Source organism: Maniola jurtina, chromosome 21 (assembly GCF_905333055.1).
Source record: "Maniola jurtina chromosome 21, ilManJurt1.1, whole genome shotgun sequence".
NCBI lineage: Eukaryota > Metazoa > Arthropoda > Insecta > Lepidoptera > Nymphalidae > Maniola > Maniola jurtina.
Window position 1 is genome coordinate 3,995,614 of NC_060049.1, and position 11,345 is coordinate 4,006,958.

Here is an 11,345-nt window from a genome sequence, read left to right on the forward strand (position 1 = left end):
CCCGTCTGTCATGTCTGTCAAGAAAACCTATAGGGTACCGTTGACCTAGAATTATGAAATTCGGCAGGTAGGTAGGTCTTATAGCACATGTAAAGGCAAAAATTCCAAAAACCGTCAATCTGTGGTTACATCACAAAAAATATTGAAATGTGTACCTACACGACAAAATTAACTTACTTTAATCACATTACCTTGCAATGTTATATACATATATAAAAGTGTTAGGTATTTACGTATATCTTGACCAATTATTTATTAATTGACTATTTAGAAGTAAAGAAAGATTGAAGTTTTACTCAAAAAAATATTTTTTGCCACGTCTATGAGAGTAGAGCGTGCAGGTTATCACGGGGTAATATTTGTTTAATCTGCAGCGGCGACATCGGCACTATTGCGACATCTAAGCTCTATATTTAACACGGGCTTACTCGCATCTGGGATTCAGATCTACTCATATGAAAATGTGGATATATTGTATGGAAATTGCAAAATAACTGTCTTCTTCTTTTTGATCAAGTCTTTGCCGGCTCACTACTGAGCACTTGTCTCCGCTTAGAATGAGAAAGCTACAACCAAACGCCGAAACGGAGAATTCGATTGGCGTGATTTTTTTGCACGGATATACATAGTTAAAGACCCGGAGAGTCACTTTGGCAACTTTTTATCCCGGAAAACCAAAGAGTTCCCACGGGATTTATAAAAACCAAAATCCACACGGACGTATCAGCTAGTCAAAATATAAACTATCCGTCATTGATGGAATTTTTAACAGGAGTAGGTACATACTTAGTCGGATTTTAGTTTTTATTTTTTTATCCTAATACTATTGTTACTACTGTTGTTAATACTATTTGTTACTACTACTTTCACGTGAGGTTGAAGTATTCAGTATTTATCTTTTGGTTTGCACTTATTTTACAGTGTATACACTCAAAAGAATAGCATTTCAATTATGTAGATGTGAAAACAATTACTACGAGTCCACTCGGACTCGAGGGAAATTAGAAGGTGGCCTGCGATGCGCCGGTGGAAATATTCGAAAAAAATTCACAGTAATTTAAAACGTGAATTCCTGAACAAGTGAGCTGCATCGAGACGTGGACTAGTTTTTGAAGTTGAGTAAACTGTGGGAGAAATCTAAAAAGTTTTTACAATGATTAAAAACTAGCTTTTTCCTACTTGTTTTATCTCGCAGGGTTAACTTATAAATGTTTTTTGCACTCATTTAAATTTTTTCGGAAGAATCATAAAATAGTCTTAAATTAGTACACATTATTTTATTTTATTTATCAGACTAAAATGAGTCTAAAATACTTAGTATAAGTTAAATTATTATTTACTTTCTTCAAAATAAGATAATTCATAGAAATATTAAAAGCAAAAGTGTGTCTGCCTATTTGTCTCAAATCAAAATTTATAGTTCCCGTTGACCTAGAATTATGAAATTCGGCAGGTAGCAATGTTTTATAGCACAAGGCAAAGTCCGAAGCCGTGTATCACATCCCAAAAAAAATAGTGTTATTTTTTGTATTTATGGTTACATCACAAAAACATTTAAGTGTTATTTATTGTAAAATGGCACGGGTTCGTGTGCCAGTTCGACTCGCACTTGACCGGCCTTTTGATTCTATAATAAGAATAAAAATATTCATTGAATGTGTAGCTTTCCTACCATACGCAATTCACTTTCATTTCTTGGCCTCTTCTGGAACTTTTGTGTTAACTTATTTATTTACAGCTTTATTCTTGCTGACATAAAAATTTAATCTGGAAATTGCGCTAAGGCGGCGTAAACGCCGTAATGGCAGAATGCGCAATCAAGCGCCGCGGGTTGCGAATAAAATATTTACCAATGCGTAAAATGGTTCATTTCAGAGTTATGCTGTTTCGATTGTACATAGTTTTGTTGTTTTTCTAGATGTTATGTTCTTTACAAGCTTAAATCTTAGGAAATCTGTCAAAACGTACACGTTTATTCCTCGGATGAAAGTTATTTGACGTTTAAGAAATCGGTCCTTAGAGTCACAGTATCTTTAGGGAACACAAGTATCTATACTTTGTAGTTAACAGGACTCTCCGTCACTCGTTTCATACAATCGTAATTCCAATTTCATTTGAATATTAAGCAACCAAAGTCTCGGTGTCTGTGGTGTTTTAGATTTTTCTAAAAACATGTAGTTTTAAAATTACAGGGGCCCAAAGATTTGTATGAAATTTTTTAAGACCGCGTAACTTTGAAACCGAATATTTTAACAGAAATCTGGAAAACCACAGACATAGATATTATTTTCTAGAATATGTCTGCAAAATTTCATGGACTTTGGTTGCTTAATATTCAAATGAAATTGGAACTACGATTGTATGAAACGAGTGACGGAGAGAGTCCTCTTAAAGTTTAGATGGAGCGTGAAGTAAATGTTCAAAACGCTCTACTTTTTCTATTTACTTATGTAATTTCATACTTCTACAAATTACAGCGATGAAATATTATTAGATAATAAAATTTCGTACCCCTACTATTGTCTTATTATTTCAGACAGCCCAATTGTTGGCGGGAATCATTATTTTTAAATCCTGACCCAAAAAGAGGGGTGTTATAAGTTTGACGTGTGTATCTGTGTATCTGTCTGTGGCATCGTAGCTCCTAAAGTAATGAACCGATTTCAATTTAGTTTTTTTTTATTTGAAAGGTGGCTTGATCGAGAGTGTTCTTAGCTATAATCCAAGATAATCGGTTCAGCCGTTTGAAAGTTATCAGCTCTTTTCTAGTTACTGTAACCTTCACTTGTCTGGGATGTTGTAAATTTTTAATTTACACTTGTTCTACTTCTCAAGCAATGCTGTAACGTTAACGGATCAGAGACTCCGAGACGTGGTCGCTAACTATTTATTGGTTACGTTAATAATATTACCAATATAATGCAAAAAACGTAAAATCGAACTTACTTTGTCACCATAGTAGGGGCCGCGAAACTCGTACCTACTCGTAATTCCGCTGTATTTTTCCCTACATTCTGAATAGAGCTGCAAATGTCTGCAGGCGCTGCCAATTTAATAATACCTTCATGTAAGCCATTCTACGTCTTTCTGAACATCTAATAACATTAAGTTGAGCGCGAAATTTTCAGATTTTGTGAATACAATTTGTATATTTGTATAATACGCCTTTTGCAAACGAAATTTTGGTGAAAGGCTTTGGTGTTATACCTACTCGTATTGTTAGACTGCGATTAGCATAAAGCATAACACTCAAAGCTGTGATAGCCTAGTTGTTAGAACGTCCGCCTCCTAATCGGAGGTCGGGGGTTCGATCCCGGGCACGCACCACTGACTTTTCAGTTATGTGCATTTTATGCAATTAAATATCACTTGCTTTAACGGTGAAGGAAAACATCGTGAGGAAACCTGCATGCCTAAGAGTTCTCCATGTTCTCAAAGGTGTGTAAAGTCTGCCAATCCGCATTGGGCCAGCGTGACAGACTATGGCCTAAACCCTTCTCAATCTGAGAGGAGACCCGTACTCAGTAGTGGGGCGGAAATGGGTTGATCATCATAATACTCATCATCATCATCATCATGTCATTCTATCGCCGCGCCGGACCACTACTAAGTACGGGTATTTTCTCAGAATGAGAAAGGTTAACGCTATTCCACTACGCTGGCCAAGTGCAGATTGATTTTATTAAGGTGATTCACACTTATCCGAACCGAACGCGTCGAACGAGTCGAACGAAACGAATTTTAGAATTCTGTGTATGTAATCTCATGAAACCTCGCACACTTCCCCGCGTCGAATCGTCCGAATCGGAAGTGTGCGTGGTTTCATGAGATTTCATACACAGAATTCTAAAATTCGTTTCGTTCGACGCGTTCGGCTCGGATACGTGTGCGTTCACCTTTATGGAGAAATTTTAGGTTTCTTTACGCTGTTTTACTTCACCCTTAAAGCAAGTGATATTTATCTGTTCAAAACTACCTAACTCCGAAAAGTAAGGGATGCGTGCTTGGGATCGAACCCCAAACCTTCCTACATGAGCTACCATTACCATTTACCAATATGGCCACTTGGCCGTGGATGTGCTTAATTCGATTAGATTATTAGATATACAAGGAACCAAAAGATTAATCCATACTAATATTATTATAAATGCGAAAGTGTGTCTGTCTGTCTATCTGTCTGTCTGTCTGCTACCTTTTCACGGCCCAACAGTTTAACCGATTCTGACGTTTGGTACAGGGTTAGCTTATATCCCAGGGATCCACGCGGACGAAGTCGAGGGCATCCTCTAGTTTGGTATAATCCACTTATACAGACAAATTTGTCTAGTGCAAAATGCAGCATGTGATATGCACCGCCCGCCTTCCCACTGCTAAACAAACAGGAAAAGCCAGCCACTAAGCAAGCATATACACCACCAGCACCCAGCACCACACAAATCCCTCAAAACTCGCTCGACGCACACCGGAGCATCCTCAGGAGTTGTAAGACTCTACAATATACAATTGCAAAATTTGCAGATAACACCGATTTAAGACAAGTTTTGTTCAAATCTTAAAAACCATACGCTCGAACTTCCAGCATACCAATAAAAGAAAATAAACCAATACAAAGCGTACGTTTTTCAATCAAACCTTTCACCCTTGCATGTCGGGTGTCAAACGGCTAAGGTCTAATAAAAACGTGTAAGGTTACGGCACGCATTTGTTCTGAGCGTTAAGAAAGCTTGGCTGCTTATTAAGCCCCGTTCACACGGGCGTGAAGTCTTGTCGGATCTACTTTCTACCCAACTAGGGCAAAGCCAAAAGGAAGGGTTGTGATTTTAGCTGTCTATGTATAAAGGTTTGTATTTATGTTTGTTCTACGGTAGCGTCTAAATTACTGAGACGATTTTGATTAATGAGGTGTAAATCGATATGTTATTATGGTCCGGGTGACATATGCTACATTTTACACGAAAAAAAATGAACCTGGCCGAAGTTCCATGCAAAAAAGTAGGGGTCTTCAAAAACTTTTTTTTTGCAATAGCAAAATCGAGCGAGATATTAAGTGAAAGAGGAAAAATTCTGAGTTCGTAAATATAAATGTTGTAGGTACAATGTTAAAATACACCAAACGACAGAAAAACAATTTTATACTACATCTATCGCTATCTATCTATCGGCAGTTCGCGGGTACGGTAGTTGTTGCCTTTTAGTGCTGTCTTTATCTTGTCATCCGATTCTGCAAAACCGAATAGTGTGTTCACACGAACATCCGGCGTCGTGAGCGCTGGTCATCTTCCCGCCCGCGTCCACCAGCACGTCCAACCCATTGGTTCTTATAAATCGGATCCAACATTTTTTAGTACGTCCGAACCGATTTGTAGTCGCAAAATCGGATAACAAATTTAACCGTTTTTTTTTGTCGGATCCTAACTATAATCCTATACTTGTGTGAACGTATACATTAGAATACTGTTGCCACTAAATCGGACCCTATATAAACGGTTCCCGCTAAGAATCGGATGTCAATCGGTGTGAACGGGCCGTTACGAGGAAATATACGGGTTTGGGTGGTTTACATTATATAGGGACACTAGTTCGAGCCACTATACCTATATGGTAGCTCAGCTCAAGGGATAGACTGATTTTTGTCTCCATCATTTGTATGCGATTACGAAACAAAGAGCGCTGTACTAAGTTCTTTCCGCGGATAGAGTATAGTAATATAATAAAACCGCAGCAAAAGCAATGTAACTACGAAATTACACATTTTGTGCGTTGATAAATTTTTCATTCGCTCGCAGGCGGTTGATTGCACGTACACTGCCGTTCCGTAGCTTTTACGCTTTTACGCCGACTTAACGCAATTTCCAGATTGACTTTTTACGACGGTACAAGAATAAACTTATAAATAAATGAATAAACAGCAGAATAAGCCCATAATAAACCCGAATCACGCAACAAGAGCGAATTTCGAAATGCTTTTTGAATGTGTTTATTTCTATTATTACAAAAAGTTTGCTTTTGTGTCTAATTTTTATATTAATACTGACGATGCCCGCGACTTCTTCAGTGTGGATTTAGGTTTTTAAAAATCCCGTGTGCACCCTTTGATTTTCCGGGACATTTCTATGCCCTTCCACGGGATGCAAGCTGTGTCTGGGATGGGGTGTCAAAGGAGGCAAGTAGACATTTGTTTCACATTTATTAATATAAATAATTGATCTGTCCTTTTTTCATACAGCAACGAATCTACTTGATTTTTGAATGAATATACTTTTGAAGAGTCGGATAATTACTTAGGCTACTTTTATACGGGTAAAAAATTTCTTACAGAATAACCCGTTATAGCAGAATATTCACGCAAACAGAGTTACTCAAAGCTAGTTCTATATCTACTTACATAGAACTTGATGGAAGAGTACATAGAAACTGATGAAGAAATTGATTAACTGCATTCCAAATTTGCCGCAGCGTGGAGGCAGCGCCGCAGTCACGCATTTTTAGGGTTCCGTACCTCAAAAGGAAAAACGGAACCCATATAGGATCACTTTGTTGTCTGTCTGTCTGTCCGTTCGTTCGTCCGTCCGTTCGTTCGTCCGTCCGTCCCTCCGTTCGTCCGTCTGCCCGCCCGCCCATGCTGCTCTTAGCTTAGCTCTGCAACCACGCTGCCTCCGCGCGGCACTTTGCGGCAAATTTAAAGGCGCCTAGGACTTTAGTTTGCTGTAACAGTGTTAATATCCAAGCTTTTCAGGATCTGATTTACAACTTTATCTCAAAGCAGGATACCCTACATTTTCCCGGATGCTTGGTAACTCGACTCCTCTCTTTCAACGTTAAAATTATCTAAAGAAACAGTAAGTCCTGCTTTCAAAAATCGCCTAACGACGGTTGGCGAACGGCGACCTATCTCAGACCCTGATATTCCAATTATCACCCAAAACAGGGATGTCCCAGAGAATTCAAGATGGCTGGCGACCCTACTTCGGACCTTGTCGTAAGATATCGTCGTCGACCGTAATAAAACTGGATGGGACGCTGCCGATGATTGTTTTTATCTTATTCGTTGGACATCAATGGTAAAACGCTTGCGGGTTCGAGAAACCATAAATTGTCTGTAAAATGGTGAAATTTTCTTACGAACAACTCTGATAGCGAGAGTTACGTCCGGACAAGCTTTTTTCGGCGAAAGATATCACAACATACCTATAGAATTATAGAATTTTGAAGTGAAGCTTCTTATCATTTATGGACAACTAGAGGATGCCCGCGACTTCGTCCGCGTGGATTTAGATTTTTATAGATTCCGTTTGAACTGTTTGATTTTCCGGGATAAAAAGTTGCCTATTTCGATTACAGGGATGCAAGCTACTTCGGTACCAAATTTCATACAAATCGGTTAAGTGGATGGGCTTTTAGGAATCCGGGATAAAAAGTAGCCTATGTCCGTCCCCGGGATATAAGCTAACCCTGTACCCGTCAAAATCGGTTACACTGTTGGGCCGTGAAAAGGTAACAGACAAACAGATGGACAGACACATGGATAGACAGACAGACAGACACACTTTCGCATTTACAATATTAGGTATGGATTTGATAGATGGGGACCAATGGTGAAATGTGAAGCAAAAAAACATTTTTCTTTGCTTTTCATAATCATTGGAATTCCGCATAAATTAGCAATGGGAATTTTTTTAAATCAAAAACAAGGTGGCGTTTCCCTTTTCCTTGTGCACTATATTATATAATACCTATCACTAGTGCTGTTTTAATCTCTCCTGAAATTCTTGTTTGGAAATTGGTAAGGACGCTACCTACTTAGCATGATGATGATGAACATTGTCAGTTTTGTTTCAATATAATATGACTGGTCAGCTGAAAACACCTCAGCTCCGCTCCGCTCATCTCACCTTCAGTGGAAATGCACCCTAAAGCCCTCGCTCACGTAATATTGTTTATCAGTTGTCCGTGGACGGTGGTTCCAGTTCGTTTGCTGATCAAACACCGATACGCGTGTTGGAACAATCAATGAGTAAATTGCCCTTCCTTGTCCAGTTCTCTAATAAAGTTAGAAATCGGATCTTTAGTAGGTTGGCTAACGGTTGACTTAATCAATTTACCTACAGCTTTTATCTGTAGTCAGTCAATAAGTTCTTTACAAGTGTAAATCAAAAATTTATATTACCCCCGACAAGTGAAGGTTACAGTAACTAGAAAAGAGCTGATAAGTTTCAAAAGGCTGAACCGATTTTCTCGGATTATAGCTAAGAACACTCTCGATCAACCCACCTTTCAAACAAAAAAAAAAACTAAATTAAAATCGGTTCATTAGTTTAAGAGTCACGATACACACGTCAAACTTATAACACCCCTCTTTTTGGGTCGGGGGTTAAAAATGCACATAAGTAACTCCGAAATGTTACACGGGGATTGAACCCGCGACATAAAGAATCTTAACCACTGGGTTATCCCCGCTTTATACTTCGAGTATATAGATTTTAGTATTCAACGTAGTTATTCAATTTCCAGTTAGTATAGAAGCAGATCTGATAAAGCATTTTGAAAAGAAACTCGCGCCCCGCCGTGCGTGACTCGTTCTCGAATGGGTACAAAATACCTACGAGACGCGATAACCTAATCTAGTTTACTATTGTGATACAAAGAGGACATTTTGTTGGGGACTTGAAAACCTCTGTAAAGTGATAGGTGTTCAGTACGTACTTCGAGTCGTAAACATGTGAAAATAAATAAACAAAATATGAGTAGTATTAAATACAAAATTTCATAAAGATTTTATAGGGATCAATCAGTGCTTCTCTTCTGAAACCCCTTTTTACCCGACTACAGCAGAGCCAAAAGGGTCATGATTTTAGCAGTTTATGTATCTATGTTTGTATCCAGATTCAGTGTGTTCCACCGTTGCGCCTATTCTAGAGTAGATTTTGATGAATTAGATGTCACTTGATTCAAAGTAAGGGTCCGGGTGACATAGGCTATATTTTATACGAAAAAATTGATCTAACGGATGTTACATCAAAAAAGTGGGGGTCTCCAAAATATTTTTTTTTGCTATTGTATCGACTGGGATGTCTAATGAAAGAGGAGAAAATTCTGTGTTTGAGTTCATGAATACAAATGTACTATAACATTAAAAATATACCAAGTGACAGAAAAACAATTTCACTGTAATATTTCAGCGTTTCATCGGGTTTAAGTTTTCAACTTTATTGAGTTTTAAGTGATAATGTTGGCTTTCTTGTTATCACCGATCATCGTGCAGTGGAATTTACAGAGCTCGTCCGAATGCACTAACGCAAAAACTACGGGACGGATTGGGCTGAAATTTAGAATGGAGATAAATTATACCCTGGATTAGCACATAGGATACTTTTTATCCCAGAAAATCAAAGAGTTCCCACGGGATTTTTAAAAACCTACATCCACGCGAACGAAGTCGCGGGTATCAGCTAGTTGTTATAATAGTTTCAGTATCTCTTCTGGGTACCATTTTGATATTGGTTATTTATAAGGCGGGTGTGCTCTTCATAAATAAATCCATAGCGATGCCGGACTCAGGTTATTGCGGCAGTAAGCAGCGAAGAAAGTGTATGTTAAGAAATAATATGGATGGGAATACTTATTTTTGGTAGGTACTTCTTATCACATTAATCATACTATTATTATAAAGGCGAAAGTTTGTATGTGTGTGTGTGTGTGTGTGTATGTTTGTTACTCCTTCACGCAAAAACTACTGGATGGATTTGGCTGAAATTTAGAATGGAGATAGATAATATCCTGGATTAGGACATAGGATACTTTTGATCCCGGAAAATCAAAGAGTTTCCACGGAATTTCAAAAAACCTAAATCCACGCGGGCGAAGTCGTGGGCATCGGCTAGTAATTAATATCTTTAGAAAGTGTCTCATCAACATGATCAACCCATTGCCGGCTCAGTACTGAGCATAGGTCTCCTCTCAGAATGAGAAGGTTCTAGGCCATTGTACGCCAAGTACGGATTGGCAGACTTCACACACATTTGAGAATATTAATGGAGAAGTCTTAGGCATGCAAGTTTCCTCACGATATTTTTCTTCACCGTTAAAAAGCAAGTGATATTTAATTTCTTAAAACTCTCCTCTATTCAACCTCCGAAAAGTTAGATGTGCGTGCCTGGGTTCGAACCGTCGACCTCCCCAATAAAAAGAGGACGTCCTAATCACTAGCTAGGCTATCACGGCTCTTAAACTGATATTTTCCTTTAATAAAAAAATGGTCAAGTGCGAGTCGGGTTCACAGACGAAGGGTTCTGACCATCGCCCAAAAAATAACACTTTTTTCTATACTTGTGTCATGGCCTATAAAACATTGCTACCTGCCAAAGTTCATGATTCTAGGTGAACGGGAAGTTTGCACAGGTTTTGGTTCCCTTGACGAATCTTGACAGATATGATAGAAGACAGATTTTTCTTTGGATGAACGGATCCCTAAAAATATGTCTATAAGTATTTGATCGTTTATTTAACCGACCCTTTTAGCTCCAAAGTCATATTCCTTTTAGCAATATTATAAGGGGTGTTCCAAAGCCGAACGTCCGAAGCCGAGTAATAAAAGACGTCGATATTAACATTCGGAGACTATCCTCGCCTGGGGCTATCCGCCGGCTTATAATATGAGATGGTACATAGCGTTTTAGTCATATTGCTCAAATATATAGAACTACATTACGAACAGTATTATATAACTCACAATCCTTTAGAAAGTATCATGCCTTGATATGAGACTATTTAGAGACGGTATTCGCTATAAAGCTCTAAGCGAGCGGTCAATATTGACATGATGCTCTCTTGCAACTTTCTGCACTGAGACAAAAGATCGCGAAAAGATCTCTTACGTGCTGACGTTTTGTTCAAACACCCTTGATCTAGAATCTAGATTCTAGACGATTATTTGAAATTAAAAGTACGAAACCATTATTTTGAAATCTAGGTATTTTGAAAGTTGATAAATATTAAATAAAGGATTAATTTTATAGATTGAGGTAAATAATGGTGTTTAACATCATACTTATAGCTTAGGAGCTTAATCTTAGAGGGTTCCAACGCGACTTGATCTGAGAAGAAGCACAAAGTAAACTCAGCTGGGTATTTTTTTAGAAAGAAAAAAAAAGAGAAAAAGAAAAGTTGTTCTTACACCTATTTCCAACCTTTCCGTCCATAGAATTAAATATTTACCTACCTAAAGTTAAAGAAAAAAAGTTTAGGAATTTTAATCAGAAACTATTATAGCTTTAAAGCTCCAAAGCTTCGAGCCTCAATAGCTCAACCGCTAAAGGAGTGGACTGAAAACCGAAAGGTCGACGGTT

General features: G+C 38.2%; 1 long non-coding RNA gene across 1 annotated transcript; it reads left to right on the forward strand.

Annotated features, from left to right (window-relative positions):
• The first annotated feature begins 582 nt into the window (after positions 1-582).
• On the forward strand, positions 583-9,461 carry LOC123876093. The gene is made up of 3 exons (XR_006798255.1): positions 583-644; positions 2,705-2,707; positions 9,359-9,461. It is a non-coding gene; the product is annotated as an uncharacterized LOC123876093 (long non-coding RNA).
• Positions 9,462-11,345: the final 1,884 nt, after the last annotated feature.